At 37.0% G+C, this 21,380-nt stretch overlaps 1 long non-coding RNA gene across 3 annotated transcripts in view; it reads left to right on the top strand.

Annotated features, from left to right (window-relative positions):
- The first annotated feature begins 1,177 nt into the window (after positions 1-1,177).
- Positions 1,178-21,380, top strand: part of LOC124092917 (uncharacterized) — an 88,456-nt gene continuing 68,253 nt past the window's right edge. The window contains exons 1-5 of one of the 3 annotated variants that reach the window (XR_009226832.1): positions 1,178-1,890; positions 2,439-2,534; positions 2,622-7,168; positions 7,370-7,412; positions 20,660-20,831. This is a non-coding gene — a long non-coding RNA (uncharacterized LOC124092917). Of the gene's footprint in view, positions 1,891-2,438; positions 7,169-7,369; positions 7,413-20,659; positions 20,832-21,380 lie in introns of all 3 variants that reach the window. The other 2 variants (XR_009226831.1, XR_009226833.1) reach the window with 2 other exon arrangements.

Raw genomic sequence — 21,380 nt, forward strand, 5'->3', positions numbered from 1 at the left:
CTTGTTGCTACAAGGTTATAGGTGACATCATGGTCATGGGACAAGCAGTTGGAGTCCCCTATTAGAGATAGGGTGGGTCAAGGGGTCTATGGTAAAAGTGTGATTTGTGATGAACCTGTTGTAAAGTCATCTTGAGGTGGATGTGGGAAGCCACTTCTGAGCTATTCAGTGTCTTCACTTGGCCTTGAGCCATGGAGATTTCGGTTTGGAATTGCAAGTCATTTTGTGGCTTCTCCCACTTCATGAATTATGCAATACAAGTGACTTCAGTCTTACCTTGGCTGAAGGGGCTGCTCTTATAGCTTCAGAATTAGGTATGACCCACTGGGCCTGGACAGCCCACCTACTACCTTATTTGGCAGAAGAACATTGTATGGAAAATCTTTGAAGTTTCTCCATATATAATAAAGCAAATTTGGGCTCTCTCTTCCCAGTGTGGAAGCTTGATTTGTAAGGTCAAAGAGCCGTCTCACCCTGCTTTTCAAAATTACTTTCTGTGTAGTGTGGGTTTTCTGCTGCCTTCTTTTCTTTCTTTCTTTCTTTTTTTAAATTTTTATTTTATTTTATTTTATTTATTTATTTATTTGCCTTCTTTTCTTGGCTGTATTTCACAGCTAGACTGCTTTATGCAAAAGAAACCCCAAATTCCACCACCTGTGCAGGAGGTTGTGAGGAGCCACTCCAAAGTCATGCACCTTTAAGTCCTGATGCACCACAGGGATCTGAAAGATTACTGCAGTCTGGGATGGTAGTGCCATGGCTCATGACTTGGTCTTATTGTGGGCTGAATTGTAGAAAGTGAATTAGACAGAAGAAAAATCTTGTGACATTATACTTTTAATATTTGGGAATATTTTGCCTTTATAAAGGGAAAAAATAATTTTTACAATTCTAGAGACTCTAAATAAATGTAAAGAATTATTAAGATGACTAATGGGATATGTTGTAAGTTCAGTCCTCTCCCATGAAAAAAGTGCCTCTGTGGACTTTTAAAAATTGTTTTTATAATTCTTTATATTGTAAAATATTAGGTAAAGTTTTTTGGGGGGGGTGGGGAGGTTGGTTATGTACTAGAAGTCTGTGCTTGGAGAGTGAGAAAAAAAAGAAGGGATTTGTGATGAGACTTGATACAAGGATTCTTTACCTGTAGAGATGTGAAATTTCGTTTTTGTGTGTGAATACTCAGTTTATACTGAACCTCTTTGATACATTCTTGTCCTACCACATCAGAATCAGAAGACTTTAGCCACTGTTCTATAATGGGGTCCATAACTAGACCCACCACCAGCAGTGCTTTTAACCCTTAAACAACCTGAACTAGGTGCCAAATGCAGACTGCCTTAAGATCTGATAGTGACACTGGCATCTGCTGTTAAAACACACATTTTAAAGTCCCACGTGCTGCAAGGGAAGATACAAAAGACAGAAGAACACCAGCTGCAGCAGGCACAGGGAGCAGAGACAAGGCAAGCTGCCTCCCACCCTAGGACCCTCCCCAGCTGCAGAAAATACAAGCAAATCAAATGGAATGCAAGTGGCTAGGGAAGCTCAGGGAGCCTTTGCCCCAGACAAGGAACAGCTGGTCCCCGCTGTTTCCATCACCATGGTAACAACAGGAAGCCTGGAAGGCCCAAGCTGGTTTCCGGGTCCTGCCTCCTGTATTTTCTCGGCTTCCCATTGGTCCTTTCACTGTCACTCAGACAGGACTTCTGGTCCCACTTTCCAGCCACTAACCTGTACTTCCTGTTTCATCCCTGCTACCAGGAGCTGTGCAGAGACTGCATTTTTAAGAATATCTACCTAAAATACTAATGAAAGATCTTTTTCTGGCAAAATTTAATTCCACAGGCTTCTACATTCCATCCCTGAGACTTTTTCAAAATTTCTAAGGTAACTTACATTTTTCTCTTTATAGCTGTATTATTAAGAAAAATTGCAGAGATAATGTAACAATTATAAGACATACATATGCTTCTTTATATTTTGCTTTTAATTTTGAAGGTTTTGAGGAGGCATTTGCTTGTCACAGGGACAAAAGCCGGCAATGTCCCTGTGATAATCAAAGAATCCTCATTCTGATTCCTGAGTATAAAATTACAAGACATAAGTTAATGTATACAGAAGGATCTTAATATGTTACGTCAGAAATATAAAACAATGCACTACTAATCCAAGAAAAATTAAAATGGATCCAAATATCATAAGAACCACGTGGTTGCATAAAGTTAATACAATTATATAAGTTATGCTCTTATTCTTTATACATATTTTTCTAGCGATTTGGATAACCTATGGTTGTTAATTCATTAATAATTAGCATATATGTCTAGTTGATTAATTAGTATATATTTATCTAATTGTTTTTCTTCAACAGAAAACATATAATTTATATAATACTTATACATGCATTTCTTTGATGCTCTGCCTTTTAATTACAGGTATTTGAGATAAATGTATTTTACTATAAATTTGCTTTTAAGAGATAATACAACCATCAAGTAATCTCTCCCAAATTGTTGTACAAATTCCATAAGGTAATAAACAAATATAATTAATTTTGTCTAGAGAAATATCTAATGGCTTTAACTATATTTTCATTTGAGATGTTTCTTCTTATCAAGGTCCAATAATTTGTTAGATTCTAAGGTTTTCAAGAATTGTTCCAAGGAAAAAACAGAAAGAGTTCTAAAAGGAAAAGAAGATACTTACACAGAGAGGAAGCACACATTGGAGGTCCTAAGAGGAAGAAGTGAATCATCTTTGGGTAAAACAAGGTCTTTTTAATCTGGATTTTAATGACAAAACTATTTTCCTAAAAAGGAATATCTGTATATCATTATGTAGACAGATGATATAGAAAGTTAAAACAATTGAAAAAGAGATTTATATGTACTGGACTGACTATAAAAATTTTAACTAATTCAAGAGTATTTCAGGCTATATTCTTGATTTCACTGTGCTGATGTGAGTTAAGATTTTGTCCATATTTTGACAGAATAAAGACCTACTAAAATGTTACGTGTATTTTCTTTAAGGAAGGGTTTTATTGCCTAATGATTCGTATTGTTACAGCAAGGATTAATTTTAGTAAATAAATTCACATCCTTGATTAAACACTAAATATATTAAACTACTGACTTAGATTCCAAATTTGACAATTATCCTTTGAGACTAAATTTGATTGATTCAAAGACACTGCTGAAATTTACAAATTCCCTTTTTTTTGCTAGATATTTGTGAGATTTGGAAGAACATTGATATTCTCCAAATTAAAGTCATACATTGCTTTTGAGCAATAAAGGTTGCAAACTTTGCTGGAAATTCATTAGTGTTTTATAAGTTCTTTGACTGGACCTGTTATTTATTTTAAAAATGGTAAAATTTACATACTACTCCCTACACTGGGAAGTAAGCTTAATCGTATTTCCTCAAAGACAATTAAGAGATACCTATTTAAAGGATAATATTCTTAGATATAGAAATATTTTGGAAACTTCTCTCAAGAAGAGATTGAGGGCTCCCTATAATTTAAATTACTGATATTATGATTTATAACAGTCTTTTAAATAAAGAAAAAGAAAAAAAAAACAGGACCCCACAAGCACATACTAGATCTTACAAATATTAAAAAAAATTTTTTTTCTTAAATTGTAATATTGAGAGTTTTATTGTTACTCAACATGATTCAGTAAATTAAATCAGATTTTAAAAGAGAGTTGAAACCTCTCATCATGAAAATGACTGTAGGGCCTGAAATTGTAAGGTAAATCTCACCACTGCAGAATTTAGAGCCATGCAGCTTCATGAGCTTATCAGGCAAGTAAAAATTATGAAGAGACTTGCATGGACCCATTTCTCAGGTCCACCTTTAATGTGCCTTGAAGTGTGGACTGAAAAGTCCACCCATGAACTAGATTAATTGTACTGACTGTAATGTTCAATTATTCCTATATGTTGAACTTATGGTACACAGACTCTCTGGGATTATCTTTTGAGAAAAAGACAGCATGTAAGAAACCTAAACCAGCCAATCATGCTGGTCCTTAAAAGTTAAGATGATATTTACTTTTCTGGACAATTGTCAGAAAGATTATTAAAATAGTTTTTATTCTACACAGGCCAGTTATTTATGTAAGATATCCACCAACATATTATTCTCCTACTCATTCTACAATAGGAATTGTAGTATGGATAGTTGGTGCAAATGTCTTGCCAGTCAACCCAAGATATCTAGAAATAGTGGATATATTTTAGACTGGTCTCCCAGAATTGACAAAGCTGATTATGCAAGGATGCCATAACACATGAAGGTTTATTGGTAATAACCTAGCCCCTCAGTGAGTTGGCACCCAAAAGGATGTTTTGATGTTTGACTTCTATCTTCAAAATATTTACATTATTGACCTAAAAAAACTCATTAAATGTGAGAATTAACTAAAAGGATGATGTATATCCTGTAGTCTGTAAGAATGCAACTTGTCTTATTGTATCACTAGTTATTGCCTGCTAATATTTCAGAGCTATAATATGCTGAGGTTAACATTCAGGCTTTGAAACAGGTGCATGCTAATTAACCAGACCTAGGCAAGCTCCTGCTCTCATGATCCTTGAAGTGACTACATTAAATATAATTTCCTGCTTCTGTAATTATAGTCTTTATGGCTATGTTTTAAACTTAGAACATGTGAATTTTCTTAAGATTTGATTTAAATCACTTCCAAGATCCTTCATAGTCAATTAAGTTCTGATGGAAGAATTGGAACTAAGTTAAAATGCTCTAGAAGACAATATACTGAATAATGCAAATGAGCCTTCTGCTCTATGGTTTGTGGATAGGCTTAAATGCCATGCCAATTAAATAATCTTTGTTAATATGGCCAAATGCAATGCTTCCCAATAAAATTGAAAAAAGATTAAAAATCTTCTGATGAGTGTTTGTCAGAGTAAAAATAATAACTTGGATCTTGCAAGTTGATTATATTATTGAAATGGTATGTTTTCTACTAATTCCTTTTGTGATTCAATGGTAGATTATGTTGAACTTGGAATGTAACAATTATAAGACATACATAAGCTTCTTTATATTTTGCTTTTAATTTTGAAGGTTTTGAGGAGACATTTGCTTGTCACAGGAACAAAAGCCGGCAATGTCCCTATGATAATCAAATAATCCTCATTCTCATTCCTGAGTATAAAATTACAAGACATAAGTCAATGTATACAGAAGAATCTTATTATGTATGTCACAAATTTAAAACAATCACTACTAATCCAAGAAAAATTAAAATGGATCCAGATATCATAAGAACCACGTGGTTGCATAAAGTTAATACTATTATAAGTAATGCCCTTATTCTTAATACATATTTTTCTAGGAATTTGGACAACCTGTAGTTGTTAATTCATAAAATAATTAGCATATATATCTAATTGTTTAATTAATATGTATTTATGTAATTGTTTTTCTTCAACAGAAAACACATAATTTATATATTACTTATACATGCATTTCTCTGATGCTCTGCCTTTTAATTACAGGTATTTGAGATAAATGTATTTTACTATAAATTTGCTTTTAAGAGATAATACAACCATCAAGTAATCTCTCCCAAATTGTTGTACAAACTTTATAAGGTAATAACAAATATAATTAATTCTGTCTACAGAAATATCCAATGGCTTTAACTATATTTTCATTTGAGATGTTTCTTCTTATCAAGATATAATAAGTTGTTAGATTCTACAGTTTTCAAATATTGTCCCAGAAAAAAAAAAAAAACCAGGAAGAATTCTAAAAGGAAAAGAAGATACTTTCACAGAGAGGAAGCACATATTGGAGGTCCTAAGAGAAAGAAATGAATCATCTTTGGGTAAAACAAGGTGTTTGTATTCTGGATTTTAATGATTAGAGTATTTTCCTAAAAAGAAAAATCTGTATAGCATTATGTAGAGAGATGATATAGAAAGTTAAAACAATTGAAAAAGAGATTTATATGTACTGGACTAATTATAAAAATTTAATTGATTAATTCAAGAGTATTTCAGGCTATTTTCTTGAATCTACTGATGTGTGCTAAGATATTGTCCATATTTTGACACACTAAAGACCTATTAAAATGTTACGTGTATTTCCTTTCAAGAAGGTCTTTATTGCCTAATGATTCTCATTGTTTAAGGCAAGTATTAATTTTAGAAAATAAATTCACATTCTTGATTAAACATGAAATATATTTAACTGCTGACTTAGATCCCAAATTTGACAATTCTCATTAGAGACTAAATTAGATTGATTCAAAGAACCTGCTGAAATTTACAAATTACTCTTTTTTTTTTTTTGCTGGATAGTTGTGAGACTTGGGAGAACATTGATGTTCTCCAAACTAAAGTGGTACATTGGTTTTGAGCAATAGAGTTTGCAAACTTTGTTGAAAATTCATTGGTATTATATAAGTTCTTTGATTGGACCTATTATCCACAAAAATATGGTAAAATTTACATACTACTCCCTACACTGGGATTTACATATTACTACTAAGATTTACATACTATTCCCTACACTGGAAGCTTAACCATATTTTCTTGGTGACTAAATCATGTAATACCCCAATTGCCTTTAAATATTAATCAAGGGGAATTTGTGGGTAGCCACTCCAAATTAAGGCACCTTTAGTCCTGATGCACCATGGGGGTCTGAAATATCAATATAGTCTGGAGCAGAAGTGCCATGACTCCATCTTTTCCCATGGTTGGATAATAAGGTATGGCTCTGGGAGTAGCCCTAGGGGTAGGTGGTACCCAGAGGGGGTGAGTGTGGGAAGCCACTCTGAATGATTTATGCCTCCCATCCTGGAGGGGAGAGGCTTTGACAGGCACTAAATATTGTAGTGACCTGGACATTGCCCTGGTCCTGGAAGTTTGAGGGCATGTCTTTAGATGTAGGTCTCTCACCTCATGGCCCTTTGGGTCAAATTACACTCACCTGTCCTTTGTAACCCTGCCACTTCTGACCATTTTTGGATGGAATTTCTAAGAATAAGGGTCACTCAATAAGATTCCACATCCAAATATGCTTACAGTCTCTCACCTGCCCCTTGCGACTTTCTCTTGCTCTCCCATTTGAGGAGCCTGAGGCAGAGAACAAAGAAACCATCCTGAAGTTTGATTAAAGGTACAGTGTGTGTCTGTGTTTTTTTTTTTTTTTTTTTTTGGTGTCCCTGGAAATTCACATGAGCAAACTTAAGTTAACTGCCCATGTGGAAGCAGTTGAGCTACACTCACCTGTTCCCTTGTAATCCTACCATTTGCCTCATTTGAATGGCTTCTTCCCAATGAAAGGGTTCAACCTGTGCTCCTCTCTCTCTTTGCACAGATGCCAAGGTTGCAGGAGCCATCACAGAACCCAAAGAAAAAAGGTATTTCTCAAGAAAAAGATATTTCTCTGCCTCTGTGTGGTTATTTCTTGCCTCCCAGTTCACCTGGAGTGACCTTGAGTGTTTAGTCATGAGACTTTTCAAAACATGGGTGTGTCTGTGAAAGAAACATAAAGACATGAGTACTGTTATGAGATTAATACAAGATAAATGTTTCATCATCTGGAACATGTCAATGAATATCATGAAGATGATAGAAATCAATAATCTCTCACCAGGTGGTGTCAGAGTTGAGAAGTTGTCCTCATAATAAGGCCTAAAAGGACAGAGAGGACAAAGCTAAATTTGGGGATGTAAATCTTTAACCTGGTCACAGATATCAAGAATGTAAACACAACATTTATTTAAGCTACTTAATGCCACCTGATTTTTGTAAAATATCTTTTTATTGGAATGACCTCTGTTTTCATTTTAAGAGTATTTGTTAGATATTCAAGATCAAGCTGGTCAAAGTGAACTTGTTCTTATCTATCATTAGGAGTCAGCTGAGTTCTCTTGGGGTCTCTGTTGGGGAACTAATGAGCAGCTGTTTAGCTCTGCTAATGCCATCCATCAGGATAAGTCAAGGTCTCACTGACCATGTGGCTTCCCTTGGAAACATCAGGGATATCTCTCTTTTTCAATGGCAGTAAGTGTACTGATTGGATTTATTTAAAGATCCCAGTAATCCACCTGATTGGGGGGTCATGTGACCCAGAGTTGCAAAGCTCTTAGAGAATTTCCCTTGTTTCCTGGGTTCAAGCTGACTCAGAGGGCAAGAGCTAAATATTGTGTTTCTTGCCCCCACCCCATCTTTTTAACCTTAATCTTTAAGCCTTGATCTTAAATATCCAGCAACCCAGTCTTAAAGTACGAGTACTGGGCTTTAACTTTAATATTTATAACTTCACAGTCATCTTTACCCCTTTTATTTAATTGGGGTCTCTATTAGTATTGGAAGTTAGCATTATATAGTATCTGTCTGTAGATGATGGCCTTATATTTCAAATTAATTTAGTTTGTTATATTTGAAGTTGTACTTTTGTAAGGCACTTTTGTAAGTAGTTAAAGTTTACAAGAAAAATTTAAAATGAAATTAACAAGAGTAGAAAAAAATATTGTGTTTATACATAATCTTAAACCTTAGCTGAGTTATACATTATATCCTATGTTTGAGACTACAGTAATCTTTAAAATAAATTATCAATCTTTTGAATAAAATTTGAAGTGAGATGAGTCTGGCCTAACTGATTGTGTTAGTTAACACAATATGACATTATCTGAAACAAGAATTAAAGAAAGGCTAAGAAAGGTTTAACTTTCTTTTTGTGGAAAAAGTGGCAAAAAATTTTTATGTTTTACAAGATTAATCTTTAAGTAGGTCAGTCCCTTATTATCTTTTAGAAATACATTTACATTTTTATCCCAGTGTAACAAGTAACATAAGGTTTAGATTTGGTTACAGAACATTCCTTGATATAAATAAATCCCCAATAAAATTTGTTATCCTTATAAGTCTAAAATTATCATTAGAGACAACTTTAGTTTGGAGACCACTAGCTTGATAAAATGTTCTTTCAAAACTTTTTCTTTCAGAGTGGGGTTGTGGCTCAGCAGTAGAGTGCTCACCTAGCATGTGCAAGGGAGGCCCTGGGTTCAATCCTCAGCACCACATATAAATAAAATAAACATATAAAAAATAAAAAAATAAAGTTTTACTTTAAAGACTTCTATGTCTGAAATATATGAACACATTTAATATACAAAGAAGTGTAACAGTGCCATAATTTCATTGATGTTTACATAGTAATCTGGTTTAGCTTTTAAAGAAAAATATAGACTCTGTAATTTAGTACAATACTCTAAAATAACAATATAAACCCCGATTTTTAACAGTAATTGCTCTAGATAGTAAAAGTTAACAGATTCAATGTTAAGAGTGAATTAATATTTGAAAAAAATCCTTGTCATTTCAACATATGTATTAAACTTTGGTTTATATCAGTACATTAATATATGACTTTAGGGAAAAACCTTGAGTAGATTTAACTGATAGTGTTACTTATGTATAACCAATTTAATTGCACACAAACATTTTAAAGTTTACCCTTCATTTATATAGACATTTTTATCAATTATATTCTCTTTTTCTTTTTTTTAATTTAGATATATTCAACTTTACTACATAAAGACTCTCTTACCCAGTGGAAGGTCCTAGCTTAGCATCTGGATGACCATCTTAAGCAACAGCTGCCATCTTAAGAAAAAGGTTTACTTTCCCACCCAAGGGTAGCTGACCATTCTTTCATTATTCAGCCAACATTATCCTTTGTAATCTAATAATGTCAAAATTAATGAAGAACATGGGCACCTAATTCTTGTTTCATAGCCAGGTTATTAGCTTCCAACACCAGAAGGGCCATGACTGAAAGGGCCCATAAGGAAGGTGGCCAGCCTTGGGCTACATACAGAGTCCAGCTGTTTAGATAGATAGTTCCACTGGATGTGCCATGTTCCCAGCATTTGAGTCAGGACCCCCACAGCTATTCCATACCATTCACGGACCTACAGGAAGAAAGGCTTTGTGAGGTCAGGGAGTCCTAGTCCAGGTGCATTGGTGAGTGCTTCTTTAGTGTCCTCAAAGTCCTTTTGTTTTGTTGGCCCCCCCAAACAGAAGATCCTGTTCTTTCATTTTTGGGCCTTCACAGTGGGGTTTTGCCATAACTGAAAAGTTGGAGATCCATACACAGCAGAATTAAGTGGCACCAAAGATCTCTGATTTGACAGCAGGTTGAAGGGACTGGAATTGAGCAGGTCACCTGTTTTCTCTTGTAGCCCAGTTGCCGCTGTCCCCGAGTAATACACAAACCAAGGAACTTGGCTTTTCTTGATAGATCTGGGCTTTCTTTTGTGAAACTTTGTAACCAGCCTTACATAGGAGAGTGAGTAGCAGCTGTGTTCTTTTTATGCCGTCTTCTCTGGTTGCTCCAGACAGGAACAGATCATCTACATATTGGAACAATGTGCATCCACATTGTTTTGCAGGAAAGGCTTTTAAGTCAGAGGCCAGCACTATCCCAATGATGGTTGGTGACTTTTTGAAACCTTGTGGTAACCTATTCCAGGCCATTTGGCCTTTGTTCCCATTGGAGTCTTCTCACTGGAAGGCAAAGGGTGGCTGACTCTGGGGTACAAGTTGCCTGCAGAAGAGGGCATCTTTAAGGTCCAGACATGTGAAATAGCCCACCTCAGCTGGGGGCAGACTTAGGAGATTATGTGGATTGGGGATCACAGGATGTAGGGTGACTGTGGCTTGATTTACTGCATGTAAATGTTGGACTAGCCAATAATCATCAGTTTCCGGTTCTGGACAGGCAAAAGAGGTGTATTTCATGGTGATTGTTGAGTTCTGAGAATTCCATATTGTAAAAGTGTGTCCAAATGTTTTTGAATTCCAAATTTTGCTGTATAAGAAATATGATGTTGTCTTAGGTTTCCAGTATGGCTTCAAGTTTAAATTTCATCACCACTGGGAGAAAGTTTTGGGCTAGTCCAGGTGGGTTGGCCTCTATACTTTATACAAGAAGTCTATACTTCTTGTAGTTGGAAAGGAATGTCTGGTTCCTTTTGTGATGTTTCTACTAGGCTGAAGAGGTGCCACTCCTCTTCCCAGGGATTGTGAGGGTTAAAATATTTGCTTCGGGTTTTCTCAATGATACCAGTGACTGGCCTTTTGCATTAACAGTTATCTGGGCTTAGAGCTTTCCTACCAAGTCTCAACCTATCAATTGAACTGGGGAATCTGGTATGTATAGAAATTTTTGGACTACTTTGTGACCCTCAATTTCAATGCTGTGGTAACAGGAAAGGATAATCTGTTTTGTTTCCTGGGGCCCCCACAATTGTGGTTTCTTTCTTTGAAATTGGGCCCACAGGTTGGGTCACAACCAAATGGTGAGCCCTAGCATTCACCATAAAGTCCATAGGTTTGTTCCCTATAAGCATTTGAACCATAGGCTTCTGGAGGCCCCAAAAAATGGAGCCCATTCAGTCATAGACCTCATCATAATTTTCCATGGCTTCCAGTCCCACAAATTTTTTCTCATGCACATCACAGGGGTGTCTGTGGCATTGAGCATCATGGGGGACACATTTGTAGGACTGGTATCATCCTTGAATGACTTGGCTTCTCTTATCCCAGGGACTATCACAGGGTCTCTGTGGAGGTAATTGCTATTTCCAACATCACATTGGTGTTTGCCATCTTTCTCAGTGTGTTTGTGTGTCAGGGGCTGCCTAAATATTGTAGTGAGGCTTCAGGCCTATGGAACTATTTCAGTTAGTATGAAATTGGGCACAACATCCAGTGGTGCTCAGATACTTCCACAGTGTTCTAGAAAAATAATGTCTTTCCCTAGTGACTCATTGGGAATAGAGCCTTGTCCAATGTGTTAATGTAACATGGAGATACTCTCAGTGTCATAGTGGTGCTCAGGGCTTCCTCTTTCTTTTGTAGGCATTCAAGATAGTGCATGTTTCTTGGTACAAACTTGTGGCTTTCTCCAAGTTTACAGTCTGGCTCAGTGTTTTTCCCAATGACTTACAGAGGTGACAGAATTTTGTAGGGTCATTTTTTGAAATTTTAGATATAATTTGGACTCAGATTTACCCCACAGCATCTGTGATGCAAAAGGACTTCAGTATATAGATTTAGAATGGGTTTCAGTGCCTCCACCAAAGTCAATGTGGTGTTTTGAATCTTTCCCTCAGTTTCCATCTGTCTGGGTACTTTCCCCAATTTTCAATGAAGCTCATGGCTTTTCCTTGTTCCTTAGTGGGCCTCAATGCCTTCCACAGTGTTTTCCAGGGTTACAGTGTGACTCAAGACTGTACTTAACATTCCAGGTGTGTTCAGATGATTTTCATGGGTTTGTGTGATTCAAAGGCCTTCAAAAGTGTCTCTTGGCATTCTGGGCCTCACTGGTTTCTAAGTGGTATTGAGGCTTTTCCCAGTGTATCACTGGTATTCAGGTCTTTTGCATCTCACTAAGCTGGGTCATGGACTCTGGTGTGCATTCAGTGCATGTGGGCCATGGCTCCGTTTCTAGTCTCCTCCAGTCTTACAGTCATGCTCAGGTTGTTCCCACAGATTTTTAGTGTTCTTTTTCACTCCATTTGTTTGTTCCATTGAGCTCTTGTACATTCCCACCATCTCAGTGTGCTTCAGGATGTTCCCAGGTTTTCAAAGAGCCAAAGACCTTGCCCAGACCCTAGTAGAACTCATGGCCATTACCAGGTTTTCTGTTATTCTCAGTGCCTTTGGCAGAGTCTCACTCATGTTCAGTGCTTTTCCCAGAGTCTCACCAGGGCTTAGATAGTTCCCAAAAGACACACTAGGTATAGAGTTTTTGCCAGGGTCTCAGTAATACTGGCACATTTTCCAGGTTCTAAGTAGAGTTCTTTGGCATTCCAAGGATCAAAGTGTTGCACAGAATCAGCCCAGAGTCTATTAATTCTCAGGGCATTCCATGATTCCCAGGGCCTTCTACAATATCTTTATGGTATCATTGCCTTTCCAGCACTCAGTGAAGCTACAATCTTCTCTGGTTACACTGATGATCATTGTCATTAAGAGATTCTTAATGACATTCAGGGTATCACTGGGTTTCATCATCTTTCCTAGTGTCAGTGTGCTTTAAGGTGTATCCTAGAGTCTCAGGAGGGCTCAAGAACTTCCCAAGAATTTTAATCCTATTTAAAAAAAATCCATATGGTCTTCATATGCTTGTAATATTACCCAGTGCTTAGAAGAGGCTCAAAGTTTCAACAAGAGTCACAGATTTGTTAATTTCATTCACTGTTGTCTCAATGGGGTTGAAAATAATCTTTAGATTCCTAGGAAGGTGAAGGCTCCTTTCTTAGTTTGACAGGTGTGCGCACAACCTTCCCAAGAATCTTAGACCCTCATTTTCTTCCTAGGCTTTCAGTGCAGATCAGCGTGATTCACAGGGAATTAATGTGTTTCAAATCCAACCTCAAAGTATTTTTTAATTTCAGGGTTTATTACACGTTGTTTGTGAGGTTCCATGTAATTCTCAGAGTCTTACTGGTGCTCAGTGTTTCTTCCAGCCTTGAAGTTAGGCACTGGACCTTCTGAAAGGTCAACACTATGTCCAGGGTCACTCAAGTTTTCTCAGTGAATCCATGATGGGCCTTGCCAAGGATCTCTGTGGAGCTAAGTACCATTTCCAGCATAATGGTGGTGCTTGCCATCTTTCTCAGTTTTGATTGTTTGTCAGGGTCTTCCCAAATAGTGTAGTGAGGCCTCAGACCTACAGTACTATTTCAGTGAATATAAAACTCCTCCCAATATCTAGTGATGCTCAGATAATACACCATATTCTGGGGAAGTAATGGCCTTCCCTAGTGTGTCATTGGGAGCCGTGCTCAGTGTGTTAGTGTAACATGGAGATAATCTCAGTGTCATAGTGGTGCTCATGGCCTCTCCCTCTCATTGTAGGCACTCAGGGTAGCCCATTTGTCTTGGTGCGAGCTTGTGGCTTTCTCCAAGGTCTCAGTCTGGCTCAGTAGTCTCCCCAATGACATACAGGGGATCAGAGAATTTTCTATGGTCCTTTTTGAGATCTCAGGTATGATTGGGTCTCAGATTTTCCCCACGCACTTTGTGAGGCTAAAGCCCTTTAATAATTTGTTAGTGGAGATCATGGCCTCTACCTGTGTGTACGTTGGTTTGTGGATGTTTCCTAACGTCTGCTTGTGTCTCAGTGCTTTTCTAGATGAATAATGAAACTCCTGGATTCCTGTGTTCCTTAGAAGGCTTCAGTGCCTTCCATTCTGTGTCTTTAGTTTTCCAATTTCCTGGATTTCCATGTGAATCATGGCTGTCCATATAATTTCTGGGGTTTTCATACACTTTCCATGAATTTGTGTGACTCAAAGGCCTTCAAAGGTGTTTCTTGGCACTCAGGTCCCTCATTGGTTTTCAATTGGTGCTCAGTGATTTCCCAGTGTATCAGAGGACTTCAGGGCTTTTGCAGCTCACTAAGTAGTCTAATGGACTCTGGTAAAGATTCAGTGAGTTAGAGGTCCTTGCCCAAATCCTCAGAGCATTTCATGGTCTTCTTATTTCATAGTCATGCTTGGCTTGTTCCTCCAGAGTCTCAGTGTTTTGCTTCTTTTCTGCCTGCATTCAGTTGTGTTCTTGGACATTCCCCACATCTCAGTGTGGCTTGGATGTTCCCCAGTTCATCAAAATTAACAAGGCCTTGCCCAGGGTCTCTCTGGAACTCATGGCAATTACCAGGCTCTCAGCTTTTCCAAGGTCTTTTGCAGTGTCTCAGTCATGGTCAGTGCTATTCCTAGAGTCTTACCATGGTTATATAGCTCCCCAAAACACACTGGTTTTAGAGTTTTTCCCTTGATTCAGTAAATCTCAGCACTTTTCCAGCTTGTCAGTGGAGTTCATTGCCATTCCCAGAGCCACAGTGTTGCTCAGGTTCAGACCAGAACATTACTGTGTCACAGGACATTCCCTACGTAACAATTGTGCCCAGGGCCTTCTGCATTGTCTTATTCTTGACTTGCTCCCCAGGCAATCAGTGAAGCTGTAGTCTTCCCAGGTTACCCTGATTATCAGGGTTTCTCAATGAATCCCAGGACCCTGTCCAAGGTTTCTTTGAACCAAGTGATATTTTCAGCATCACAGTGGTGCTCTGCATATTTCTCAGAGTTTTATTGTGTGTCATGTTTTTCCTGAGATTCATAGTGAAGCCCATGTTTTACCCTACTATTTCAGTGTTTTCAAGAACTCTGTATAATTTCTACTCATGCTCTGATTCTTCCACAGTATTCTGGGAATATAATGGCCTTCCACAGGGTCTCAATAAGGAATAGAGGTTTGCTCTTCACTGTAACAGAGATATATTCTCATTTTCATAGTGGTCCTTAGGGTTTTCCTCCATCTCAATAGAACTCTGGGCTAACCCATGTTTCTTTCTTTCTTTCTTTTTTGAGAGAGAATTTTTTAATATTTTTTTTTTTTTTTTTACTTTTTTTGGTGGATACAACATCTTTATTTTTATTTTTATGTGGTGCTGAGGATCAAACCCAGCATCATGTACAAGCCAGGCAAGGGTGCTACTGCTTGAGCCACATCCCCAGCCCTACCCCATGTTTCTTGATGTAAGCTCAGTACTTGCTGCAGGGTCTCAGTCTCACTCAGTGTTTTGCTCAAAGTCTTTCATGGGCTCAGGGTGTTCTCTTGTATTTTCACTGAGATCTTAGTTATGATTGGATCTCAGTCTTTCCAGAGAGCTTCTGTGAGGATAAAGTCTTCAATAAATAGTTTTACAGGAGTTCAGGGCCTCCACAAGGGTCAATGTGGTGCTGTGGTTCTTTTCCAGGATTTCCTCGTGTTTCAGTCATTTTCAAGATCAGCTAGGAAGCTCATGGCTTTCCTATGTTCTTTAGTAAGTCTCAATGCCTTCCATATTGTATCTGTAGTTCTCAGGACAATGTCCAGAATTTCAATGTGAAATTGAAGTTCTGTGTTCAGAATTTCAGGACTGTCCATAATATTTCAGGTGTCTTCAGATGCTTTTCATGAATATGTGAGATTCAAAGGCCTTCAGAAGTGTCTTTTGCCATTCAGGGCCTTTACTTTTTTTCTAATTGTGGTTCAGAGCTTTTCTTGTGACAGTACTGGAATTCAGAGTGTATGGATTCTGGCTGTGGAGATGTACAGGACAGCATTCCTCTGGTGAGCAAACTCTCAGTGGGTCACAGTCACCTGTTTTCCACACTAGAACTATTCTGCTGTTTTCCACCAGTCAATCATATTGTAACTAATACATGTGCAAGGCCTAGCTGCTGTGGCCATGCCCTGCATGAGGAGGCTCTGTGCTAGAGTCTTAATCAGTCTTGACCTTGATCTTAGGTGCTCAGCTCCTGGGAATAAAGGAATTCTCTTATTAGACAACCACAGTGTTTCACCAAGCTAAACTGAGCCTGAACCTGTCCACATCACAGTAACTTTAAACTATGGACTTTCTTGAGAGCTACATGAAACTCCTAACCTTGCACATTACAACTAAAGTATGTAACTGAGAAATAAGCTGCATAATGTTGCTAACTCTGTAACTGCCTAATGACACAATGAACAGTAATGTAACACTGATGCCAGTGATCTAATGTGGCCTATTGATATAAAGCTTCCAGCTTGACAAGGGGCCTTTGCTGCCTTTCAGCCACTCTGCCATCCTGCTGTTCTGCCACTTTGCCTCTGTACCTTGCTTCTGTCTCCTTTTGTTTTCTTTACATCAGAATTTTTGCAGTCATTAAGGAGGCTCATGGACTCTGGTTTATTCAGTGTCATGTGGGTCATAGCCCAGAGTCTCAATACGATTCCTGGTCCTCTCTATTTTCACATTCATTTTCAGGGCCTGCCCACAGTTTTTTAGTATTTCATTCCCTTTACTATGCTTTCCATCAGCCTTTTGTACATTCCCACAATCTCAGTGTGTTTCAAGATATTCCCCAGGTTTTCAAAGAGCTGTGACCTCACCCAAGCCCTCCTGAAACTCATGGCAATTACTAGACTCTCTGTTTTACTCAGGGCTTTCTGCAGTGTCTCAGTGATTTTCAGTGCTATTCCCAGAGTCTCTCCAGTTTCACAAGGTGACCAGCACCTCACCAGGGTAATTCATCCTGTGAAGGAGGGGATAAGCCATCTGTAAAGCTATCTGAAGTAATTAGTGAAGAAAGAAGAGAAAATTAGAATTACTTTTTGAAAGCATGGAACAACTGGGAGGTCCATTTCACACAGGAGCTGGAGCTCTACTTTTTAAAAAATGGCTCTGTTTGTTTATTTAAGGGTGTAAATCAAATGCAAGGAAAAGATTTGTGTGAGTGGAGGTTTGCTTCATGGTGTCTTGCAGTCAACATGTTCATTTGCATCCTGGGAAGCCACACTTATCTCTGGGAGTCTGTATGGCTAGGTGGTGGCAACAGGTCACCCCATTTCCAGTGGTGTGTGAAATCTGGCAGAGCTGACTAGAGCGCACGTGTCTCTCAGGAGTCTTAACCAGCAGAATGACCACTGAAAGTTTTCTATTCATTGGCTATGATGTCAATTTGGTCCATGAATCAGTCTTTACATCTTTCCCATATTTAATTTTTTAATGCAAATAAGGGATAATTACTTTGAGTTCCTAGATCCTTGTTCTGAGAGTAAGACAACTATTATCATGATATAATAAGAACATAGCATTTCAGTAACATACCATGTAGAATGTTTCAAGGTTGGAAAGCCAATTAATTTCATCAGCTAGAGATACAGGTCCATGAGATTGGTTCTGCCTTTCTGAATATCCTGAATGCTCTAAGGCTCAAGCTATTATTAGTAGTATGTCATATATCCAACAGATGATTTCTGAGTTTTTCCCAATTTTATTGGGAAGTATGATATTTGGCTATAGTAACACAGACCTACTTATAGTTAACGTGGAGGTTAAACCTTTGTTCAAATTCTGAGAGCAGAAAGCTCATTATCAATATTTATAACAACAGTTTTAAAAGTGTTTGATTTAATTTTAATCTCTTCTTCAATACTTACTTCATTGTATAGGACTTTGGAAATATTTTGAGCCAAATTATTAAGTAAATGAGCTTTGTTAGATTACATTTCTTACAATTTACAGGACATCTTTCATCCATTTTTGCTTAATTTTACATTTCTAAAAATTAGAACATAAGAGAATTGAATATAGGCTTGCAGGCCATAGCAGAAACCCTCCTTGTAGTTCCTGACTATTAAGTTAGGTATGGATCCATGTAAGATGGAGAAAATCTTAGGCAACAATTAAATGCCAAAGATCATGTGTAATATTATATTTCCTAAAAGTTAAGAATATTAACAAAGAAACTGCTAGGGGTCATAGTATCATGACAGAATGGATTATGTCCATAGATACAGTGAATATGGAAACACATAAAATCCTGAAAGAGTAAATTAAGATATACAGGACCCAAATTATCATCAAATAAGGAATAACTGCTATAAATCCAAATATAAATTACTGATCTTTCTAGTGTAACATCAATCAGTTTGCCAGGACTTAACTTGCTCTTCATTACATGGTGGCAAAGCAATACCTAAACAATAGGGAGTAATCTAAATCATTTAGATTTTTAAAGAATCAGAACAACTGTATATCTAATGTTATTTTTGTATTCTGAAAATTGTTTGAGATAACTCAATAATTTTCCTAGATTTTTAGATATCTTGTTATATTAAAAATTCAAATTAAACATGGTTGCCTGCAAATTTTTTCAAGAACCAAAGGAAAACACATTCAGTGGCAGTGCTTCCACATCAAGCCCTCCTGGCTTTGGCTTTTTGTAGGAAGAGGCACCTTCACAAGCCTGTCTTTTATCAATTTTTGAAGATCAATTCAAAGCATATCCATCACTTCTAAAGATTTTATTTGCACTGGCAAAGCATTTGTACATTTCATTCATTTAGGAAAGATGTCAAATTCTATTACAGAATGATTAGGGCAGTCAAATATTGGTGAATATGAATGTCTAGTTATGAGAAAGTTCCATTCCAATAACTGTCCCATTTCAATAACCGTTCAGATATATACTCTATATTACAAGGGCCAGGATGATTGTCTGGCTTAAGTCCTTCTATGTTGTCTTTTCCTCAAAGTTACCTTTAAATAGCCAGCATGTTAATCATGGGACCATCATATGTAGCCCATATAATTAAATCTAGCAGCATGAAGCAGTGTAATGTTATCTGTAAAATCTCCCATTATCTATGTATCACTAGAAAATACTGAGATGGATACCTAGTCCACATGGTTAGGTGCATTAAAGGTGGATCTGTGAAATGGGTACAATGAGTGTCACCATGAATACTACTTACCTGACAGATCAAAAAACTCAGCATGTTTATAAACTAAGTGTGGTTGGAGTCTTATTACCTCCCTGTTTCTGAGCTTTCTGTTCAACCTGAAGTGTCAGGTTTTTCAGTTGTTTCCATGATAACAGGTAGGTTTTTCTGGAAATAGACAAATAGAGCCTCTGTGTTATGGAAGCTGGTTTATTCTATTGCTCCATGTGTTGTTCAGCAGCAGTGAGGCTTTTAATATCACAATTTAAAAAATAAAAGTAAAATAATTTTGTGAGATTTAGTGGGATTATGTAGGATTCTTCCCCCACACACACCTTTTTTTTTTTTTTTTTTTTCATTATTTCAAAATTAAAGGGCTGAGGTTGTGGCTCAGTGGTACAGTACTTGCCTCCTCATGCATGAGGCCCTGGGTTCAATCCTCATAACCACATAAAAAAATTAAATAAAAGTAAAGATATTGTGTCCATCTTTAACTGTTTTTTTTTTTAATTGAAGAAAATTATTGATATAAGTTGGAGCATATTTGGCCTTAAATTGTAGACAATGGCCTGGCATTGTACAAGTATTTAAATAATAAGAAGTGACTGAATAAATATTTTTGTCTTGGCAAGAGAATTGTCAAAAGTTACTTGTTAGGCATGTGAAAACCATTAGAGTTAATGTTATTGAACTGAAAATGGTATTACAGTACAAGAAAGTCTAGTTTTTACCAAATGTGAGATTTGATTTTGTCTCTAGTAATAGGCTGAGCAAGAGAATTATAAAACGGAGTCAGTATAGATGCTGAAAGTCAGTTTTAGAACTTTTTGTTCTATGGGTAATAGACTTACTGTTTTAAGTTAACTCATTATGTTAGAATTGATAGTTGTGTATTGTTTGTGTATTAACAATCAAAACTTGTAAGGTTTGGAGGGAAAATACAATACAAAATTAACAAGAGTAAGAATATATTTAATTATTATAAGAGCTATGAGTTAAGAAATATAATTTTATATAACTAATCTCCACATATACTAGTTTTTGTTAAATAATATAGAGAGTTATATAATAAAAGTTTATCTTTTGAACTTAACTTTAAATGAATTTGATTACCTTTACTTGGAATGAGGTGAGAGGCAGACTTTTTAACTTAGGAGTTGGGACCTCTATAAAGGGCCCTGGAAGATATAAATAGACACATTTTTAAAATAATAAATATATGTGTAGTTAGTATAGAAAAAAATTATTATTACTACTAATAAAAATAAAATTGAAGAACAAGTAGTTTTTCACCTACCAATTTAGGAAAATTTTTCATTATCATCAAATCTAGGGTTAATGTAAGTGTTACTGCTGTGTACTGGTGAGGAGTGCTTGCTTCCCCAATGCTGAAGTATAACACCAGAGAAGCTCACCAAGGCAAGTGTAGAATGGAAAGTAGAAGCTTTATTAAAGGAGAGCAAAAAGACTTCTCCCTGGAGGAAGAAGGGGAATCTGTGTAAGGGGTAAGTCTTCCCTCTTTTATAGCTAAGGTCTTCTTTCAGCTTTCTCACATTCATGTCTTTTGTTTCCCATTATCTCTCAGTGATAGAATGCAGGTTGGAAGGTCCAAAAGTTGGGAGATAGGTGGGCTGGAGGAGTAATCTGGGCAGGATGGGTCTGGGGTAGTTTATCACCTCCCTGTTTGCTGGGAGCTGTTTCATTAACATTTCCTTAGGATGGGCTCTGGGCCTTGGGGACATTAACATTTCAATTTTCCCAAGTGCTGCTCTGCTTTCCTGGACTCTATTTTTGATAATGGCCTCCATTTTCTTTATTTTACTCAATATTAGACCTGATTTACCTAACTACACTAACTACCTGTAATGCCAGATTCTTGGGACCCCAGTAGACCTCAGGAGCTGAATCCCATGCAATCACACAAGAGTCTTTATTGCAAGCTTGAGCTTGGACTCACAACTGATTCTGATGCAGAGGTCCCAGGAAGTGAGTCCTCGTCCTTTGTTCAGTGAGATTTTATAGGTTTGGGAGATACTCTATGTCTCACAACAACA

Source organism: Marmota monax, unplaced genomic scaffold (assembly GCF_021218885.2).
Source record: "Marmota monax isolate L192 unplaced genomic scaffold, Marmota_monax_Labrador192_F-V1.1 WCK01_AAM20220418_F8-fsc00038, whole genome shotgun sequence".
NCBI lineage: Eukaryota > Metazoa > Chordata > Mammalia > Rodentia > Sciuridae > Marmota > Marmota monax.